Consider the following 23938-nt stretch of genomic DNA (forward strand, 5'->3'; position numbering starts at 1 on the left):
TACATAGTTTTATCACTGTTGTAATGCGAAAACAAATTAAACCAAAGATATCAGTTTTAAATAAATATATTATTTCATTATTACCCGTAAAATTATTATTAAAAATGTGAGTAACATGTGGCAATATATTTTGTCGTTATTTAAAATTAAAATAAAAAAGTAATTACCGAAATTGAAAAATTAACTGACATTATATGCTATTTAATCGGTTTTCCATAGGGGTCTAAAATTTTACTCCCAATGTCAAATAAATTTTTAAATATTATATGACTGAAAGGACGCTACACCATCCATATATAAGTATTACGGCATTCAACCAATTTATGTTTATTTTTTTAAAGTACTTTTTTTTGCCAAAAAGGAATAGACGTTACCATACCAAATTCTTCGCATTTAAGCAAACATTTTATTGACGGTTTCCAATATTTTTATTATTATTTACCACAAAAGTTTAATTTTTTAAATTATGTAAATTCTACAGTCATGGCTATTAAAATGATAATAGTTTTGCATTTTGCCGCATTATATTTCATTTATAAAATTTCCTCTGACAAACGTTTAATCGAATAATGGCGCAGATGGAGACACTGGCCTAACTCGCCGTTCCTTACTCAAATTTGAATAAATACCTCAAATTATGTAAATTAAATACGCCGTTTGACTGTAAAGAGGTCTTAAATAGCCGCTAATTAAGGGCGCTTAACTTAAATATGGAACCCATTAGGTAGGGGCTTATGGGCGATTACCTTTCAATGGCTTTTGGGAAGAATTACTTAATGAGCTGTTAAAAAAATTGTCTTTATTGTTTAAGTGATAGGGAGTTTTATTTTGTAATATAATGTAACGTAAATCCTATTTGTTATATATTTTGTTTATTGATTACTGAAAAAATATTGCATTTATTTTTGTTACTATTATGATATTTAGTAGCATAATATTTTGGTCTGCGTATCGTGAGATGATTTTATTTCTTTGGCGAGTAGAAATGTAATCAAAGTCTTACATCGTTCATAATAATTATTAAAGGAGGTTGTTGTTTGTATTTAATTACTTCTGTGATAATATAGTTATTTAATTTTAAAAAATCTTAATATTTGTGTTATACGTTTATAAAAACAACATTTTATTTTATCGTATATACCGACGTGATGTAACTAAAAGTAAAAACCAAATCACCAATTTTCTCCAAAAGTGCCGTTCGATGTAAATACAAAAAGATCTGCGTGAAAACGAGTTGAGTGGATTCAAAACAGTTTCACAGAGAAAGAAATACGTATCACAAAATAAAAATACACTTTGCTTTGTTTTTATCTATAAAAACACTATCTCAAATAAGTTTCAGAACGTCGCCTTACTATCAAATCGTCCGCACATCACAGCCAGGCGGAATAGAGCCGACCTTTACCTACTTTCAGAAAAAAAAACAAAATCCCGCGCCATTCCGCCAAAACCATTTCAAAATTGGAACAGGCGCGCCTTTTAAGCGGATTTTTACGCCAGCCAACTTATGTGTGCTGTTAGTAGAAATTGTTTCGCTTTGACTTAAGGTTGGAAATAGCGTGGTTCTGATATAAAAGAATTTTGTACTCTCTGAACTCGTGCATAGAGAACACAAATTCGAAATAAGGAACCTCGCGGCTCATCCTATTGGGTGTCAGGTTCGTACTATTGGAACTCGATTGCCTATCAAATGGTATTCGTTTTGGAGTCTATAGTTTTATACTTGTTATGGCCATGCGTTGTCTATGAATATTTTGTGATAAATTGTAAAAGTATAGCAATAGACCATAAATGACATTTATTATAACTAGGCCAGTATCCTTCGTTTTCTTTAATTTTAATATTCATTTAGTATTATATACATTATTTATATTGTCTATAACTATTATTTCTAGCATCTCCAATTTAGCCATACAAAGCCCCAGTGAAAAATGCTGAAATAAAAAACGCAAGTGCGCAGATTTTTTATTAACGCGTCCGAACACATCCGTCATGTCGGATGCTGTCAGGCAGTTTCATAAAGAATTACGCGATGCTGTTACTGCCAAAAACTATATGCGTGTTATCAGTTTTAGTCCAGTGTCTCAGTTTATCTCATGACTTTAGTCCACCAATGAGTAGGCTCAGGTAAGCCACCAATAGATAATAAGGTCCCTCAATTATCGCTATTTTACCGAAAAAAAATAATTTATGGCAATTCAGATATTTTAGAAATCGATAATTAACAAGTGTTTTTGACTGCAATGAAACGGGCCTCACAGTAGCCCATTAAATGACAACAATTGAACTTTATCGTAAAAAGGCTTCACCAAATCACCGTTACATAGAACAGAAATAGATTTGCGCGAAAACAAAAGTATTGTTACCTCATAAAAAGATTACCAAGTGTACAACAAGGGATTCCGCGCCTACAAAAATGATCCGCGGATTGATTCATACCCATTCATAGGAATAAGGAAAAGCCGTGCCCTGAAGCCACGTATTGTTATCATAAAACAAACCTTTGTGTCGTTTGGCGAGTCTGTGTTTGTATTGGAAGGAATAAGAAAGTCATTTGAGATGTCTATGAATATTTTTCATCTCTGCTAAATCTCGTGCTTTGGCTATCAGTGGTGAAACGTCCATAGAACCCGATTCCTACCAGTTTCCCTTGTAGGTTTATTCACGTTTGCCTTAGTTATTGTTTTCTGGACGTGTTAACTCAGGCATTTTTCTGCTTCGGGTTAGCTTTTGGAAAATTTTACACCTTGCCACTATTAGTTATGTATTGTGAGTTCTAGATTCAATAAATAATAGTATAATAATATCAGCCTTGTATAATATACTGTCCCACTGCTGAGCACGGGCCTCCTCTACTACTGAGAGGGATTAGACCTTAGTCCACCACGCTGGCCTAGTGCGGATTGGTAGACTTTATACAAACTTCGAAATTCCTATAGAAAACTTCTCAGATGGGCAAGTTTCCTCACGATTTTTCCTTCACCGTTAAAGCGAATGATAAATTCACAAAGAATACATACATGATTTTTAGAAAAGTCAGAGGTGTGTGCTCTTGGGATTTGAACCTGCTGACATTCGTCTTGGCAGTCCGTTTCACACCCAACTAGGCTATGGCCGCTATTATGGGTTCAATATTCAAATCTAATGATATTAAGTGGTAAATTCTAACATGGATTGTCATCTAGAGAGAGTCAAATTCATATCGGCTATTGAACCCTTGTACGTATACGATCTTGTCTTGTTCAATATTATTCGAAATGTTTAATTGATAATGTGTTACATGATTCAAAATTAACGAACTTATTACAGACTCGATGACAACTCGCATTCGGGTTTACGTCGTAAACCAATGGTAATAAACATTTGGAAGTCTTTAGCCCTCTGAGATGTATCTTCAGTAAATAACATATTGGATTTTCGGATTTGCGACCCAAACCAACCAGTGATGCATTTAAATTTAAAATTATATGCAATGTATACGTGTAATAAAATAGAAATGTATTAATTTGTCTGCACGTCACGTAAAAACGACTGAATGTATTTCGATGCAATTTCTATAGGGTATTTGACTATATTTGATTATGCATTTTGTTACATTTAATAACAATAAGAACAAAAAAGGAATACTTCTGTGAAAACAGTATTAAAATTCGATAAAAAATGAGGCAGTAATTCAAACTTCAAATATTGCTACGTGTAGGAGTGGGCGTGGAGTGGGAATATCGCTCCATCTCTTTCTTTCGCACGTATAGTAATGCCTGCTGACGTCACATGCAAGTATTTCGTCTCTTTTCTGTTTTGACACTCAACCTTACTACCAAATTTTAATGACTTATAACTTGTGGATTTTTCATCAGACCAATGATTTCTTCTGGTTTACAATTTATACGACGTACTTACATATTTTATTAAAGTTATAAAAAACAATAAGTCAAGTACCCTATTTATACGATAGAATATCTCTGTTATAACTAGAGTTATGACGTTTTGAAAGAGCTTTGAATAAGTCTAAATAAAAAATGTTTTAATTTAGAATTTGTTTATTGGTTCACGAATTACTTCAATAATTACTTAGGGTTCAATGTTCTAAACAGAATACAATAGACGAACATCTTAGCGCCAGAAAAACACAGTATTAGTACTCAAACACACATCATAATAGAAAACATAATTAAATTCTACCTTAAAAACAATAATAAATATAAGAAAGTTTAGTACGACAGCACAAAAGAAAACATAATTTATTGGTTGAGCGTACGGTGTGCAAAAACAACTGTATCTCACGTGCCATTAATAAGAGGATTAATGATTGTGCCTTTTTTGTTGACGCACTATAATATTAGTTGGTAACAGATTACCGTAAAGCTATGGTTGGAATTATTTGTGTTAGAAAATAGTCTTATGACGCAGTGGGTGGTAAGCCGTGTGCGAAATAGGGAGCTAAAGGCATGAATCTCGAAACGAATGCTCGTGACAAAATAGTTATCATTTAAAAAATTGTAACTTACGAAAAAGGAAGAAGTGTTCATAACTAGTTATTGCTCGCAGCTCCGGCCGTGTAGAACGAATAAAAAAGGTAGTCTATAATTTTACGGTAATCCAGAAATTTATATATTTTTTCGTCATTTCATCTAAATCCATTAACCTTTAAAAAATTTACCTAAAATTATGCAGGTACACGTGACATAGTTTACTTTGTTTTTATGTCAATAATTTATATGCTAAGTTACTTTTGGGACGATATGGATTATTACTACTCTATGCCGTAAGAGGTGACGAATTTAATTGGAATCACGTAGATCAAATTATTATACCATGTAATTAATAAACGTGATTAGTTTATATTGACATTTAATATAGTAGTGCAATTTTGTAAAATGATAACATGAAGTGAGATGACTTCGACATCTCGGGTTAGATTATACGATATCTCTTCTATGACAATCGAAATCTTTGTTTACGGAACACTGATTAGCGATACATGCCTAAGATTTTAGTTGTAAGTGAGAGCTCGTTTTACTGATATTCTCATCTGATGACGATAGTGTAGATTTCACTGCAGATTAAGAAGTCAACTCGATAGCAAAATTATACAGAATAACATAACTGCTACGTCTCTTCTGAATCTCAAATTAAATTTGAAATTCGAATGGGCAGTGCATAACGTTTAGTAAAAATATGATTTCATAATCTATGACTTCATCAAAGCGGATGTTGGTCAAATACTCTTTGAGGTGCTTTTCGGCGAATTGCTTTAACTTTTTAAAACTGAATTCCACGAATGATTTTAATTAAAAGCTGACAACTGGCCGTCAACCCTATCGTAGTTTTTTTCTTTCGTTCACAAACTCTGTGACGATGTTTGAATTTGGAATTTGAGTGGTTTTAAAATGAATTCGTAATTTAAATTCGACGGTTTACCGAACTACGATTTTAAACGCGACGGTTTGGATGGTTTTGATTTCAAAAGGTTTTTTTTTTATTATATTTGTAGCGAAGTAACACTTTATTCTGGGTTCACAACTATAAACTTCAAAATGATTCTACATTTTCAATTCAATCGAAATATTATTTTTTATTGAAAATAAAGTCAACCTTTTAAAGCTTATTTTACTAAAGAAAAACAAATGTTGATAAGAACACAAGTTTCGAGACGAATTGAAATTTTGCATTCGTTCAGATACTTTTGTGACTGACTGTACACAACAGAAGACTCTATTATTAATATATGTGTAGACAATCATAAAAAGACTGTTTTTACGAAAGACATGTTTCTATAAGTGTTTACATTTCTAATTTTTTCATAAATGTATAATATTATGTGTCAAAAAGATATAATAAAAGTCCTCTCAATAAACAAAACGAAACGATACTCAATAATACAGAAAATCAAGAAATACGACAGAATTAACGTTATTAATGTCAAAATGTAATAGAAACAAACAATAGATAAAACCAAATAGGCAATTTGCTCAGAAAATATCCAATAAGCATAATGTAATACATTCATGGCGAATGTAAAGACTGGAGCATATATGGCGGAGCGTAGCGCAGAGAATTTTTTACTGTTATACTATAATCAACATTGTTTTCATTGAAATAATATTCAAAATCAATTAACAACAAAGTAATTTAATTAATTGTTGTGTTAATGGATTTTGAATATTATTTTAATAAACACAATGTCGGTAATAGTTTGACACTAAAATTCTCTACGCTGCGCTCCGCCATGTAAGTGCCAATCCTAATGCTTGTCGATATAGAATGAGCGAGAAATATTGGTAATGTTTATATTTGGACTGTGACAGGAACGTCAAAAATATTCACATCAAAATGTGAGTCATATAGTATGAGTAGCCCATTTTGTTTTTTTTTTATTGCTTTGAATGACGAGATGAGCTAGCCGTTCGCCTGATGATAAGCCATACGACCGTCCATAAATAGTAGAAACATCATCCAACACCTTGAATTACAAAGAATTGTTTGGTATTCCACTGCACTTGCCATCATGTTAAGTCTTATTCCAATAGTTACACTGTCTATAATTTTCTCAAACCGGGACACTATACACTGGTGCTTGGCGGCAAAAATAGACATTGCGGTGGTACCTACCCAGGTGAACTCACATATGAGAGACTTACCACCAGTATTTCATCTGACAGCCGACAATATGGTGCTCCGCTCAATCTCGTAATCTCGCGAGATCTCGTAAAAAAAGTGTACGAGACACAGTCTCGTAAAATATGGCCGAGATCTCGCAAGATCTCGATCTCGCGAACGAGATTGCATTCCCTAGTAGGAGATAATCCGAAAAAATAAAACGGAAACAATACATACGAAACGTAATTGATTTAATTGAAAAGTGGCTAAACGAACCTTAATCGCGTAGTAGACTTTGACGCGACCAGAAACATAGCCAAGCTATTGCCTACCAGGAAGTGAGCACTCTTTTTAAGCTTCGTTCAAAGGACAAGTTAAGAATATTTCATATACCTGACTGTATTTTCTAACCTTTAGTCAGAAGTCTGTTGTATACCACACACGTACAAATTTGACCTCCTTTACTATATATTTCTAAGAAAAGACCAAACTCAGATATTAGCATCTTAAAACACACCGTAGAAACATAAACAGCAGGTTTAATTCCAAGCGAGATTGGCTAACACTTTGAGCGTCCCGTTTTAATTAGTAGCCGACTCTACATCTTGCAAATGTGAATGTAAATTAAAAAAAAAAAGGTCTAAGACGTAGAAACGACTCGAAGAAATTCCGTGTACTCGTTCAAACTAGTGTACAATTCTTTATTTTTAGCTGGCCTAATGCGGGTTTTTACAATTTACATACATTGAAATTAAACTAATTTTCGGATTCTATCGCGGTGTTCGTATTTTATTTTCTCCCGACGTTTCGAAGACTTTGCAGCCTTCATGGTCACGGGGGGGACTCACACAGTCCAGCAAAGTCTTCGAAACGTCGGGAGAAAATAAAATACGAACACCGCGATAGAATCCGAAAATTAGTTTAATTTCAATGTCTAACATTCGCGTAAACATAAGAAATCATTATAATTTACATACATTTAAAATTTCTTTGGAGATCTCTAGTGTTAAGGTGCGTACATATGGCGAAAGTGCTTTTTGACAAAAGATTATTTTATATCCACCCGGATAGCGACAACTGTACACAAGGTGTTAAAATCCGCCATAATGGTCGACCTAAGTATGGCGCGTTCTGGGATCAAACTGGTTCCAACAAGCCGGCATAATTGTGTCGACTGTCGAGGATAATCATCTCTCGTCAGTGATTTTATATACGCTATGAAAGGGAAGCCGGCAAGAATCAGGTTATATAATGGACCCCTCGGCACTGTGTACAATACTGAAAATATTATTATGAAAATGATTAATAACTCTTTTTTCTTTTTTATAAAATCCAAATCCACCATTGAAAGTACTTATATTCGATGATCCGATAGCTAAAGTTCTAAAGGTCTTACCTTTGCCACTAACGATCTCAATCGCTTTATTCGATCTATCTCAAAAATGGATCAATCAGAACGCTTACAAATGAGTTATTTTGATTGGTTCATTCTCCGAATCGGATTGAAGATTGAGATTGGGATCATTTATTGAAAATGTCTATTAGTTTATAGAAACACAGGTAATCACCAAATAAGCATTTCAACTGCTTATAATCTGTCAGTGAGATATTGAGTCCGTTTGTAACTCAGTAAGAATATGTATTTATTATTTGAACATTTTAAATTTTCAACCTTTCTTTCATGCGCCTACCATGATTATCTCTTCACCACCCTAAGGTTGGCTGGTAGAGAATACCTATGGTATTAAGTCCGCCTGTATATATTTGTATATGAAGTGCTAAAAAATTATAAATCAAATAATAGTTAACAATATCGTTACATCACTTCGAATTATATCAAATGCAAAAGCCAATACCAAATCATTTTTTCAATTTTCACTGATTCGTTCCACTAAATCGCTATAGAAAACATTCTAAAAACAAAAAAGTAAAACTTTATTTCAGTATTCATGCACGTTCCCTGTCTTTATCATCGAGTTACCGCAAGCCGCAAGCCAAATGCTAACTGGGAACCATGTGCCAAAGAAAATAATCGTAAATACCCGCACGGAGTGTATATTTTCTTGGACTAGTATCGCTGGCAACCGCGTTATGGTAAGTTTTCTCGTATAGAGAAGGCAAAGGAATCTTAGTTCATACAGCAATGAACTAGATATTATGCTGATTAAAAAAAAAAAAAAATATATATTAGAATATTCCATATTTAAAAATTTGTATTTTTAATTATTTCAGCCTTATTTTTTGTGACATTAAAACCTCTGTAATTTTACGAGTTAAAGTGCGTGCGAGTGAAATGTTCATTTTAATTAACCTCGTACTTTTTACTGTAAATTGAAATTTTTTAACACCTCCGTTCGGGTGGGTGCCATTCCGTTGAGGAAATTAAACGCTATGAGATATTATTCGTGTTAAGTATTGAGTTTCGTTTTTAATTTGAATTGAAATTATGTTTTAATAATTATTTAAGAACATATACATAATTCTGGCGACTAGCGTAGGAAGCTACTTTTGTAGGTATATAATGTTGGTTGATTATGTTGTTTAACGGTAAATGGCCTTCTTGGTTTAATAGTAATGTATCCGAACTGTAAGGCGGAAAATCTTAAGTTCGATTTCCAGGACGGCAAAACTGTGTGGACTGACACGGCTTGTGCAGAACGGCAATCACAGTGGACTGACTTTAAGTATATTTGCGGTCGCAAAACTAAGCCGAAAACAATTCCGCAATACCTATGCATGAAAATTGTTTTATACCAACCTCGTCCTAAAAGTTAGGTCTGGTAGAAGTAGCTATACTTCCCATCGTACGTTATAAACTAACTTTACCATGCCAGTGCAAAATATTTTATTAAACAAATACACCGCTAACTACCTTACTCAAATACTACGAATGGAGTCTACTACGCAAGTATTTAAAGAAAACTTCAGTGGATAGCGCGGGCAAAAACCTAATTTAATCAAAGTCCGTAGCACACAGATTTTAAATTAGAGTCGAGTATACTAATGTTAGATATTGTATACTTAGTTCCCAGAACTGACGATAGATGGGGTAAAAAAGTTCTCTAGGAGACAGTGGCGAAAGGTAAAATTTTTCGAAAGGGTACCCGACACAACATATATGTACTAATATGCATAAATACTGTCTGCAAATCGTTCTGAAGATTAGGTTCTACAGAAGTTCTACATAAAGGGCAGCCGGCAGGAATAGGGTTATATGGACCCTTCGCCACTGTAAGGAGACCACGTACCGTTGAGCGAAGTGTTGGACGATAACCTGCAAGGCGGATAAACCGCTTTTGACAGGCACGTTTGGAAGTCTTCAAGGCCTGTGTTCAGTTTGGACTTCATTTGGCAGATGATGAGTATTAAAGGTGCAGTGACCTTCAAAATTCTGTCCTGCAGTAGACGACTCTCGAAGAGGATGAGAATGTGACTGTGAATATTTATTATAAAAATAACAATAGGGGTTTTGCAGCAATGAACTGGACACTAACAACCGCTCAGTGGATAATTGGACAGTGTTGGTGACAGTTGAATTTTGAATTTCTCGTATGATGTCCAACATAAAACACCAGATATGGATAATCTGCCTTTCGACATTTGACCACAGAATTGTTGTTGATCTTGAACTTCCGATTTTCCATCTCCAAATTTTGATACTATACATTAGACATACGATATCTCTTATTAAGTTTAATTTATACTTACCTAATCTTCTTTTGTATATAGTTGTAATAATTGTAGTTGACTAATAGAGATGTCTTCCATATTAAAGGTATTTAGGGTTATAAAAATAAAATGTGGGGCCAATACGTCACTTGGAAAAAAATGCAAATTTCTTTCATAAATGCTAAACGAAATCATTACATGAGCCAAGATCTCATAATAACTTGATTATTTCAATTGTTTTAGTTCCTTGCCAGGAAAGTTACATACCTTGCATACCGCAGTAGAATAAAAAGTTACTTTAACATTTTCGAAAATAAAAACGAAAAACATTGGATTCAATCCAGAAAATCTTCGCCAAATCTAAATTATCAGTATTGTCAACTGCACACGGCAAATAAGGAGTGCCATTCACAATCGGTATTGGCGACTTTTTTGCCGCAATGCTTGAGCATACACGCAATATAGAGGTAGGCAGAGAGTATGTATTGTCACTATTCGGATACTATTTTCGCTTCATTTTGTATTTTGTTATCCTGTTTTTATACAGCCATGGCCTAGTGTCTCCACTACACCTAATGATAATTGGAGTAGGGTTGATATAGTGTCTACCGACGTGACGTGGTGCCTGTTTGAAAAAAATAATAATTAGCTCTTACGATTTTAAATTATAAAAATATCAGTGTAAAATAAATATAACATAAATTCAAGTCATTATTACATTTTTGAATATAATGTCACAGGACGTTGATATATTTCATTGTAGCTTACCGAAATTAACTGAAGCAACGTATAAGTGTGTAGAAAAAAACTAAAGTGATTGTAAATTATAACAATTAAGGACTTAATATTAATATTATATTCGTTATAGCAACGTATTAGTGTTAACTGTGATTGATGTTATAATCTCGTTTATTAATAAATAAAATAAAATAAAAATTTCCGCCACGTACACCGATAAAGAGCACTCAATATTTTTGAAAGTATTCAAATAAACATAGTTCTGCTTGAATGCACCGCCGCAGTCCATTTAGCAGTAAAACCCCGTGGCATCTGCAACGGACTTGCCGATTTTAATAAAAGATAACACCAGTCACAACTGGTGTTAGTACTGAAGTACGTCTCGTATGGTTTGCGCAAATATCGAGATATATTATCTATCGTACTAGGGATACTATATAAGATGATAGCAGATAAGCAGATAAGCAGAAATGTGCAAGTGTAAGCTACATTATATTCTTGGGATAAAAAGATTTTAGTGAGAGTATCTGTGACTCTTTTTGCTATAAACACTGAGAGTTTGATAGACCGAGTCAAGATGAAAGTCGTACTGGTCGGTTCGTTGGTGAAATATATCTGAAAGTATTTCTGTAGTCTGTGATAGTTTTTATTTTATCAATTTGATTCAGTATCTTAACAATATAATAATAATATCAGCCCTGTATCATATACTGTCTCACTGCTGCACGGGCCTCCTCTACTACTGAGAATCTGATCCGGAATCAGACTGCGTACATTGGTTTCTTACAAGCCGGCATAATTGTGTCGCGTGCTAAAGGGGTGATCATCTCTCGTCAGTTGAAATTCTATTGTACCTCACTCCATCTATCATCAAATGCAGTGGGTTTACTTTAATAATATCAGCCCTGTATTATATACTTGCCACCTGCTGAGCATGGGCCTCCTCTAATATTGAGAGGGATTAGGCCTTAGTCCACCACGCTGGCCTAGTGCGGATTGGTAGACTTCACACACCTTCGAAATTCCTAAGAGAATTTCTCAAATGTGCAGGTTTCCTCACGATATTTTCCTTCACCGTTAAAGCGAACGATAAATTCACAAAGAATACACACATGATTTTTTAGAAAAGTCAGAGGTGTATGCCTTTGGGATTTGAACCTGCGGACATTCGTCTTGGCAGTCCGTTCCACACTCAACTAGGCTATCACCGCTTACTTTACCGTTCCAGTATAGAAACAAATATCTACTTAAAAATGGTTATAAGTAATTAATTTATAAGATAATAACAATTTAAAGTTATCCGCTCTGTAAAGTTATTTATATGTTTTGCTTCGGAAACAAAATACCTCCACAAACTTCCCGAAACAAACATTCGTATCTGAAACCGCCGCATTGCAAAATTGAGCGCAATATTTCGGTAATTGTAGCTAATTTCCAGCTATCAGTGCCATAACTTCTATTATCAAAGCTTGGAATGCTTTTAATAGTGTTATATTAGGAAAATGAGTTCGTTTAGCTTTGATTCTGAACTATAAAACAGAATGATAATGAAATGTTGAGCAAAGTCAATATAAAAGTAGATGAGCATTTCAATTTCTAATGATAAATACTTCTTTTAAAAATACGATGCTATTTGATCACCTATTAATTACAAAGATATGGCCATGGTATATAATATGGCGATAGGCTCGCCTCTATCACATCACGGGACGGAATACACACGGCGGAAAATGGGTGCAATAGTTACGCCTCTGTCTACCCCTTCGTGGATTAAAAGTGGTGTGTGTCAATTACATAGAATTTATAATCCCTAACTAAATTCAGTGAATAAAGAGGTATTTAGAACTGCGGTTTCGGACTATTAGTTCTTGATCAAATCTGATTTAATAGAAAAATATAGAATTTCATTAATTTTATTAGATATAAAAGATAATCTTTTACTACAATTTTTTATGTTATAGGGGTCAAACGACCATACGGTTCACCTTACTAGAGTGATATTACTATTCACAAATGTTACATTTATATATAAACAATTGAAAAATACTTTATCGACGCAGACTCGTGCAAAATATTATATATTCGTTACTATTAATTTTTGCTAAAAGCGTCTTTTTGAATGACTCGACCGCAGCGGTTTGACGCGGCGTCCATTTTTATCACACGCTTGCCATACCAGCAGATTTATGCTTCAATTTCCTAACGCATATAAAATGTGCCACCGCCAAGATACATTGGTGCGTCTGGAAGAAAAAATGTCGTGGATAAATCCACTGCTTATTCCAGTAATGTATGTCGAAGAACTTTGGTGACGGAGTTTATTTTTAGCATCTAATGGTGGGAGAGAAGGTTCATTATCGAAGGTTAAATATTATTCAGTATTTTAATATTCTTTTGTACCCGATTCTTCGTACTTTCCATTGCTTTTATTGCGAAATATATTTTATGACATGTGGAGGCAAAGTGAGTTAGTGATTAGTTTTTTTTTGAATGCGGGTATGGTAACGTGTCCCCATTGCCCCCATGGTAAGTGGAATGGGGTCCAATAGAATGTCGACGGACCAGAGATGTTAGCCCCTCGGCAGTCGACACAATTATGCCGGCCTGTTGGTACCGGATATATACAGGCTGATCCCGTAACGCAACACACTTGCGTGGGCTACTACGGCGGGATTTAGCACCGTGTGTTCGGTGATTGCTATCCTGGTGGATATGAAATGTATCCTACCACCAGCAGTATTTAGGTATTTCTAGTGTGGCTACGGTTATGCGTAATTACTAAAGATATTATTACTGCAGCGGTTTAAAAAAGAACACCTATCAATTTATGATTGTGTTATATTATAATACCTAATAACGTGAGCACACTACCGTGGGTTAAGGTTTTTTATTTCTTTGGAATTATCAATGTAAAATCATCGGCCGATATTCAAACAGAGTTCAATGGACCAACGATCTCTAAGTCATATTAGTAAGGATTAAAATATATTCTGGAATAAATGTCAACAAAAAATATTTTACTCAATTAACTTAGTCAGCCCCAGACTACGTAATTTACTAGATATGAATAAATCCTAAAAGTTATTAATCACACTGAAGGCCGAAGTTAATTACACTCTCAAAGTTATAATGCATTTGAAAATATATTTCATGTTCACACATTAATTCGCAAATGTTCGTAATTCAAACCCCATAGTTTTAAAAAAAATAAGTAGAAACATTGAGTTGCTAGGAAAACTGTACTCAAAAATTCATTATAAGAATTTCGAAGTTAAAATAAAGAAAGGCTTATCTGACTGATTTTAAGGTGCCTTTACTTCAGTCAGTGGACTTTCCTGAAGCATCAGTAGATTTTTATAATTAATTGTACTGGATTAGGAGTGGAGTAGACTTATAAAATTGAAATTACAAGTTCGATTTTGAAATTAATATTTCTCTTTCCGAAAATAATATGTGTTCATTACTGTTTGTTCTAAAGTGTTTTTTTTTTGTTGAATAATTATTTAATAAGAATACATAATTAAAATAAACATTATTCGTTTTATATACAAAACTCTTTGACCTTACGAACTCAGCAGCAAATTTGTAAACCAGTTTTGTATTAGAAAACCAAGCCGATCTCTAACACAAATAAAATCTTCCCCCTAGCTCTCACACTACAAACCCTCCATTTTTCAAAAACCCTACACGTTACACTAAAGGAACGCTAGAAAAATCTCATATTTTTCCTAAAACAGCCCAACCTACGTTACAGGTTGTCAATATGGTGAAATTGGCCCAGTGTACATAAATACATGCCTTCAACACAGCGGAGGGTTAAATAGCCCTCAGGGTAGATTTATGGCAACCCTTCCGACGTGGGGTGCCCCGAATTACGGCCATCTCCAAATTATATTAACTTCTGAAAAATATATCAGTGCTGTATTTGGTTTTCAATGTCTCTTTAATGTGATTTAGTATTGGAGCCATTTTTTTATTGAATTATGATTGCTTCTCTTTATTGATAATATTCATGCCCATATATAATAATATAGTACGTATAATAATATTAGCCCTGTATTATATACCGTCCCATTGCTGGGTACGGGCCTTCTTTACTATCGAGAGGGATTAGGCCTTTAGCATACTACGCTGCCCTAGTGCGGATTGGCAGACTTCACATACCCTCAAAACTCTTAGAGAATTTATCAGGTATGCAGGTTTCCTCACGATGTGTTCCCTCACCGTTAAAGCTAGCGATAATTCCCAAAGAATACACACATAACTTTACAAAAGCCAGAGGTGCGTGTTCTTGGGTTTTGAACCTGCGGACATTCGTCTCGGCAGTCAATTCCACTTCGAAACTGGGCTATCGCCACTTTTATATATGTATTATGTACAATGAATGAATGAATATTTTGATAGACTATTTTTTAATAATATAATGTTAGTAAAAGTAAGTAAATATTTGAAATGTACCTTATGTTTTTTTTTGTTTTTCTACAACTCGGTGAGATAATGAAAAACGTCATGAAAATAATAAAGTTAGTTTATAAAATACACTCGAGAGCTTGTAAAAATATTTCATTAATAATATTCCCGAGGGTGCTGTTACAACTATTTCTATTGAGCTTTTTATTTTGCTTTACAGATTTATATTTCTAAACTCTTTTCTTATTTTACTGGTGAAATTAAATTACCATGTAAAATGCAAAAAAATTATAACAATATGTCCGCATTTAAGTTTTATTTTATCGATGACAATAGCATGCATTAATTCTTCGATGAATTGAAATATCCAAAGACGTTAAACAGTATAGTTATAAATCGGACATGATAATCAAATTTGTGCTCCAAAGTTATTAGCAATAGGTAAAAAGTCGGTGTTTTATTTGAAATATCTGTGTGACAAGATTCCACAGCGTCCTTAGATAGTAATAAAATAACACGATATGGAAGAAATATGAACTATTTTACATTAGTGTTTTGGTATGTCACGGATGATTGAGTAAACATCGCATGAGCGCAAAACGTTTGTATGACAATCTTGCCAATATCCGCTCTATACCTATAATCTTAGAACTTTTTGATTGATACCAATTATTACTTACGCAACATTATTGCAATAGCTTTATTCTAAAAATATCGCTATTTTTGTAGATACTTATATTCTAGAGACCTTATTTGCAACTATAAATTCAACTTATTAATAAAATAAACTCACAGCCAGAAAAAAATAGTCAAGCAATTCTAACTACTTTCAACATAAAGTATGCATTAATGAGCCTGTTCAGAAGCAGCCTTACGTGGGGTTAAAGAACCCTTGTGATAGATTTATGGGCTACCCTTAATGATAGGGGTGCAGTATACGCCTGAAACTGTTATGAGAGTAATTCATGATCATGTTTTGGTTCAATTGAAAGTTTTACTTATGTACCTTATGTCAAATGGTTAGTTTAAATAAATAAAAGTTAATGGAAGTGGCAACGGTTTGGCTGTGCTTCTGACATTGCTTTAGTCCGGCGAACGATTGCTCGTTTGCCTACTTATGTAATAAAAAAAAAATGATATGGTATATACATAAAAAAAAGGATTACTTTGTTTATTGACAGTGAACTTTATGTACCGTGAGATTGTCGATTCAATTCCCAAGTAGCCAGATGAAATATTTGTTAGTTTGTATTCAAAATAATTCTCCCGTATTGAAATTATTATCGATTATGGTTGTAGAGTTGCCATAGAAGTACGTCTTACCATCTCCTGCCTCTTAAAAAGAATATGCATATTCACATATTTTTTTTCATTTTGGCCTCAGTTTGTTAGCCTGGCAAGGCTAAGCTTGTACAAACAAACCAGACTTTCGGGTGAGTACTTTAGGCGCTCGGAACCCTTTGAAATTAAGTGACCATGCTGAGGGCACCTCACTAAGAAGATACGAACCTCGTCTCAGAACGGCCACTGGGAGAGGATGAGACATCAGCGATTATGGGATGAGCGTACTAACAACTATCAGTTAACGTTACTTATCGGCATGCGAGGCAGAACTATTAGAAGAGTCGGGGGAACGGGGAACGCGACTGCAGTCTTGTAGATTGGAGAGTTTGAAGAACTTAAGGGTTAGTGGTGATGGCATTAGGTAAAATTAAAATTACTTTTTATTGATATTTATTTTGTTAGAAACTTACACTTTTTTATTTCACATCTACGGTTTGAATAACTTATTGCAAAGTGTTATTTTCAAGAAGATAAGTGTGTGGTTTCATTTAGTGACGCGATGTCAAAATGACCCTGTATATCGAAATATGTCTTACTAACGTGTTCGGAAGATGACGGATCAAAATACAATTGTTCTAACAACTGTCAAGATTATCTATAGCGAAATATTGCACGTACAGCGTAATAATAGCCGTCTGTCCACGGGACGGCTTAAGTGTAAGCCTGGGAACGGGTCGGTGAGATTATCCGGATCGATTCAATTTAAATTGGCCGAGCAACTAATAATTGAATTCACGGCGATTGCCGACTATCCGCTTTGTATTCGTACTCGGTTGGAGTTTTCTGGAAGCGTTTATTAAATTTTAATTACGGGCGGAATTAAAAATTATCCTGGTACGGCAGTAATGAAAGGTGAAATTTTCCAAAAGGGTACCCGACATAATATAATAATAATATCAGCCCTGTATTATATGCTTGCCCACTGCTGGGCACGGGCCTCCTCTACCACTGAGAGGGATTAGGCCTTAGTCCACCACGCTGGCCTAGTGCGGATTGGTAAACTTCACACACCCTCGAAAATTCCTATAGGGAATTTCTCAGGTATGCAGGTTTCCTCACGATGTTTTCCTTCACCGTTAAAGCGAACGATAAATTCACAAAGAATACACACATGATTTTAGAAAAGTCAGAGCTGTGTGCCCTTGGGATTTGAACCTGCGGACATTCGTCTCGGCAGTCCGTTCCACAACCAACTAGGCTATCGCCGCTGCTGACGTAATATAAAGGTACTGATATGCATAAATGCGGTTTACAAATCGTTCTAATGATAAATTAGATTCTACATAAATTCTATATAAAGGGAAGCCGATAGGAATCGTGTTTTATGGACCCTTTGTCAATGTGGCACGGCGAGGTATGCACTGCGCCCTGATTGTGATAAAACCAGCTTTCTCTCAGTTGTATTACGCTTATTAGCGTTAAAATTATTTTTTAAAACCACACGGATAAAATATAGCTATTCGGACGAGTCAGTCTATTAAATTTTTACTCTTATAATCAAGCAAAATTCTATAGTTATGAATTCTATAGTATTATGAAAGTATACTTGAAAAAAGTTTGAGTTTGATATCCAAACATGCAACCGGTGTTTTCTATCTTTGTCTCAACGCCATAATTATTGTAGGTTCCCTTATAAAAAATCGTTTATTGTTTATAAAAATTAATCGCTCTTCGGAAAGTTCTATAAAAAATAGTGTTCATAACAATTCAAAGAAGATAACGTATGCGAAGCATCACGATAATGTAAAGAGTGCCAATTGCCACGGTCTAGTGCCAGATACAACAAAACTTACATCATAAATATAAAAACATCCTGCTGAATTTCTAGATGCTTTTATTATCAGAAGCCATAGCTTCCGTTTCCTAAAAGTTATACTACAATATTTTCTCTCGCGCAGTTAATGTTTACCCGCGTAGTGTGCTTACAGCTTATTTATGCCACAGTAGCTTGCCAACGGATAAATTCTAACGCGTAGCTAATATGTAGCCGATAATCGCGCCGTAGCAATATATTATGGTGTTAAACTACGTACGATGCTACGAATAAACTGTTTATTATCTAAAATCCTACCTAGTCTACGGATAATCTACGTTAAAAGCGTAGCCGATGCGCATAATATTATATAGACGTAGCCGATGCGCAAAATACGTAGACGTTGTAGCCGATGATTTCGTAGCAGTTAAGCTACGCGTAAGTCGTTGTTAGAAGCGTCTTGGGGTTGGCCACTGCGGTTAAGCTTCGGCTTCGGAATTTGGCCGGTTGACTGAGCTTGTTGCTAATATAGAGACACTATTATGTGTTTAGTGTACATCGGATTGTTAATTAAATTAGGTCAATAATTACTATAAAAAGAAAAAAGCATGTTTTTAATATCAAGTGGTGAAAATATCGAAGGTTTCTTTGGAATTTTAACATAAATCAAGCTATACATTTCCCCAGAAACAGATTCAAGAAACATTCAATCTGTGATGAATCTATAAATACTTAGTTTATCTAAAAATGAATATTTACTATAACATAAACCGTTCATTGGTTTTCCTTTTGTTGCCTAAATCAAGGCGCGATAATTATATTCCACTTTGGGCATGAATTGCCGAATCTTATCGATTCACCTTCTAAGGAATGTGGGGATGAGCAAACAAAAAAGTTCTCGCGCTACCAGTCTCTCCTTTGAAGTGAAAATATTGTGATGGAAATTAATAGAGCGTTATATCGTTTGTAAGGTAAGAATCTATTGAGAAGTGTATAAGGTATATATAGTAGTGGGGCTGACACGATTTCTACCGGCTTCCCTTTTGAGTTTATTTAACTTTGGCTTATTTTTTCTGTTAAATAGACCGTGATATAAAGTAAAGTATTATTTTGCCTCGGGTTACCTTTTGAAAAACTTCACTCTTCGCCACTAATATAGTTATAGGCAATGACTGCCTTGGTGGCGTAGTTGTAATGCGTACGCGGTTCGACTACGACTACGGGGCTAAGGCTCTAGATATTTCCATTGTGAAAAAATTACTCAGTCGCAACTCGGAATCAGGAAGTTGCCTGTTGTTAAGCAACAGTGTAAAATTCCAGGATTCCTTAATTACGAAATAGGCGTCAGTGTTATATTTATTAATAATATAGCCTTAATTTAATACATATAAGAATCCTTAAAAACTAGCATTAATACTGAACTATTTCTAATACACTGCTGTATAAAGAAATAAAAATTAGGTAAACAAGGATGTGCCTTAAGAAATCTCATTAACCTTACTAATTGCAAAACCAAGTCACTTCCTATCGACTTCCTGCGAGACAGCAGTCCTTTTTGAACCGTCCCATTCATGCTAGAAGTAATAAAGAAAATAACTACAATGTTTTATTTGTATCAACAAAGTAATTTGTAAAAAACATAGTCTTATTAAACTATATATAACCTTGGAGCAATTTATATTTAAAATTAAAAAAACCATTTCTGACTTCAGAAATACTTCCTCAAATAATTCACCAACCAACCTACCGGTACGACTGTCAATGAACAACTTTTTCTTCTTTGCTCCTTCTTTCAGACTCGGTCTTACAGACGCGCAGTGTTTTTACAAAAAAGGGTCACAAATACCCTCACAAAAATATTTTTTATCTCAACAGTATTATACCTCATTTTACACGATAGTGACATGTCGTTAAAATTCATGTTCCCGCGTCATTATGAAAATATTTTGTGACATTGCAAACCGCTCATCCGATACAGTATAAATTAATTAATGCACGAATGATTAAAACGATGCTTTTATTTACAAATATTTAAATAAATGTGAGGCATTAAATGTAACAATCCGGAAAATAATTCTCAGTTGAGTTTACGACTTATTGATTTTAATTAACAATAGTCGATGAAGAATGATGCAAATATCGTTTTTATTAGAGACTAGATTAGTTTAGCTCATGCTTACTTGAGTCTTTTTTAAAACCAAAACGCTCGCTAGTCTTCTCCCTACGACTTCAAGGCCACAATTAGGGCTACCATTACCTAAGTCCCGAATGTCGGCAATGGGCCGCAAGACAGGTGAAACCAACGTAACCTTTCACTCACTCCTCAGTTATGGTAGCAATAAGGCGTATTTGCCTGTGAAAAAAATACCTTAATTGTTGCTCTTTTTTTCAGCTTTGCACTAGTCAATAAATTTTCCTCCTTCGATAAATTTAAGCAAGCGAACGACAACTATAAACATGGCGATACGTTTCGATGTAATTGTACGGCTCACGTCGTGCATCGTAGTGAATGCCTCGTGAGTTGTTAGTGCCAGTTGATAGTTCCCCAGGGACCCACTCAATTTTCCCGATCTTACTCGTTTACATCGGTTTTATCCATTTACTTTTTAGCGTGGCTTTGCTTGCGATTCTTTATTCGGAAAATACTTTATCACAGTGGCGAAGGGAGAATTTTTTTTAAAAACAACCCGACATAACTTATAAGTACTAATAAATAAATGCGGTCTGCATAGTCGTAATGATAATTAGATTTTATATAAATAAAGAAAGGGAAGCCGGCAGGAATCGGGTTATATGGACCCTTTGCCAGGGCTATGTTAGTACATACATAACATCACGCATTTTATCCCCGAAGGGGTATGCAGAGGCGCAACTAGGGCACCCACTTTTCGCCAAGTATGTTCCGTCCCATGATGTGATAGGGGGCGAGCCTATCGCCATATCGGGCACAAATTCCAGACTCCGGGCTGATACTGAGCAGAAAAACTCAAATATCACTTTGCCCGACCCGGGATTCGAACCCAGGACCTCAGAGCGCTATTGTACCGGACGTGCAATACAACTACGCCACCGAGGCAGTCAATGTGTCATGGCTATGTTAGTAATTTAGATTTTATTTGTACGTCAGTATGAAAAAAATTATGAAATTAATGTTATAAACTAAAAATTCTGTGGTACTTAGGGACAGTGTTTTTTTTTATAGTATAGAGGTAGTTTTAATTGTAAGAGAATTTTTAGGCTCGGTCAGGCAGCTGGCTCAATGCAAAAATAAACAATAATCATTTTAGTTTAGCGTCAAGCCTACGTGAGAGGAAAATGAACACAGCATTTTTTATTGAATCATTTAGTCAATTTTTTCATATTATTATTATCCAAAAGATTATTTCATTATTATAAAAAAAAAAAACTTAAAAAATTACTTATTGTTTTAATCCTCCATTTTTCGTCGCAAAGTTTAAGTTGGTCCGGCGAACTTACCTACATCGAAGCTGATAACTTAGTTGAGAATATCTACTCAAAGGTTAATGGTGACAGACAGGCTTTTAAGCAGCCGCGCTTTTAGCTATATGAGGCTCTCTACAAGCTTTTGTCACTCGTCCGATCAGGGACAGTACCACCGAGCTTTTAGATACAAACATATCTTTGTATCTAAAGCAGGGTTTTAGTTCCTGGTCATGCTTTGGAGGCGCCATTTTCGGTTCTACTTGTAAAGTTAACGTGATCAGTAAAATAAATTAGTTACGTTACTATAAATTATAAGTATCGGAGATATTTCATTTCCCACCAAATTTTTCGCTCAATTTCCCTAAATTGGATCAAACAGAGAATCACTCACGAGACTTAACATAGTATAATTTTGAGGGGACAAGTACACTTTAAAACTATTAAACACTGTTAGTGCTTAGTATTTTAAGTGTAGTTGTGTGTGTTATTTTAAAGTTTTAAACGATGTTCACTCTTATTAATGATATCGCTAAACATATATTTTTATATATGCAATGAAACACAGACTATCGTGAACTGATCGTTTATTAACGGGCCCATAATACAGTATACTTATGTGGGTACTTTTTTTTCTTTTTCTTTGTAAATTATTCGACTAAGGGTTTCACTATTGTGTGTCAAACGAGTTGTTGGGGTGGGAGAGCTACGCTATTTGATACGTCTGCTTCCCACTCCCTTATATGGGTACTTATAAATTTATATTTATGTTCCGCATATACTTATCACATATGACGAGCGGCTTCCTCGTCCCGTCACCCTGACGAGACTGTACGTCCGTGTGTGAACAGACCTTAAGCATCGAACCGTATCGGACCCTGTTTGTTCTTTATTACGACCTTCGTGGGGTGAATTGGAAAAGTATTAAATTGTGAAAGTCTGATATTACTTGTAATTTATTTTGATAAGTTACTTCTGCTTTAATCTTGTTCAACAATTGATAGATTAGGCATAACGGTATACGAACCAGAGGCTCAGAGAATTGCGAATTTGATCACCACAGCAAATGATCCTTCGTTATAACAGAAGACACAGTAGTGTAGCCGACTTTTAAGAAAAATACTTTGGAGTTCTTTCTTTCCACTCTTTCGTGTGGAAGCAATTTTATAGCATGCAAGTATTTGTGATGAAAATTTTCCAGCAATTTTTAAGATAGTAGAAGCTCCAGCTGAATCTGACCTATTCATTTATACCAGGCACATAAAATTGCAACAATGCGTTATAAATTATTTTTTTCATCCACTCTTGCCTTTTATCCTTGAAGGGATAGGCAGAGATGCAACTGGTACACCTACTTTCCGTATCTATTCGGACGCATGAAGTGACAGGAGACGACCCGATCGCCATATCTAGTACAATTTTCAAACTCCAGGCTGATACTGATGAGAAAATTCCAATACCACTTTGCCCGACCCGGAGATCAAACCCGAGATTTCAGCACTGCAGTTGTAACAACTACGACACCGCATTTTCATGCAATTACCGTAATATTTATAATGGCATTACCTGAATTTATGAAGTTAGATCACAACCTAATTTAACCATCAAACTCTGTTTTTGAGTATTACACCAATCCTTGCCCTAAATGTAAATCACTCCGGCTCAGAGTGCATGACACGTCTCTGTCTCACGTCTCGAGTATTCGGCGACATGTTATCACTCCGTCATTCGGTTCGCACGTGACTTGAAATTTATGTACTCTCTAGAGTTTGGTGTCGGAATGTCTTAGTGTTTCCTTGGCTCTGTTTGGTATTCTTTTACTTTGCTGATCTGGGACCTAATTTCACTTTGCCTTGAGTATAGTTGTAATAGCGGTACGAGTACGACTACTGCGGTGAGGTTCTGGGTTCGAATACTGAGTTGGGTCAAAAAATTGTGACTGGGTGTTTCCATTTTTTAAATGAGTTAGTCACAGCTTGGAAT

Source organism: Manduca sexta, chromosome 14 (assembly GCF_014839805.1).
Source record: "Manduca sexta isolate Smith_Timp_Sample1 chromosome 14, JHU_Msex_v1.0, whole genome shotgun sequence".
Classification (NCBI taxonomy): Eukaryota; Metazoa; Arthropoda; class Insecta; order Lepidoptera; family Sphingidae; genus Manduca; species Manduca sexta.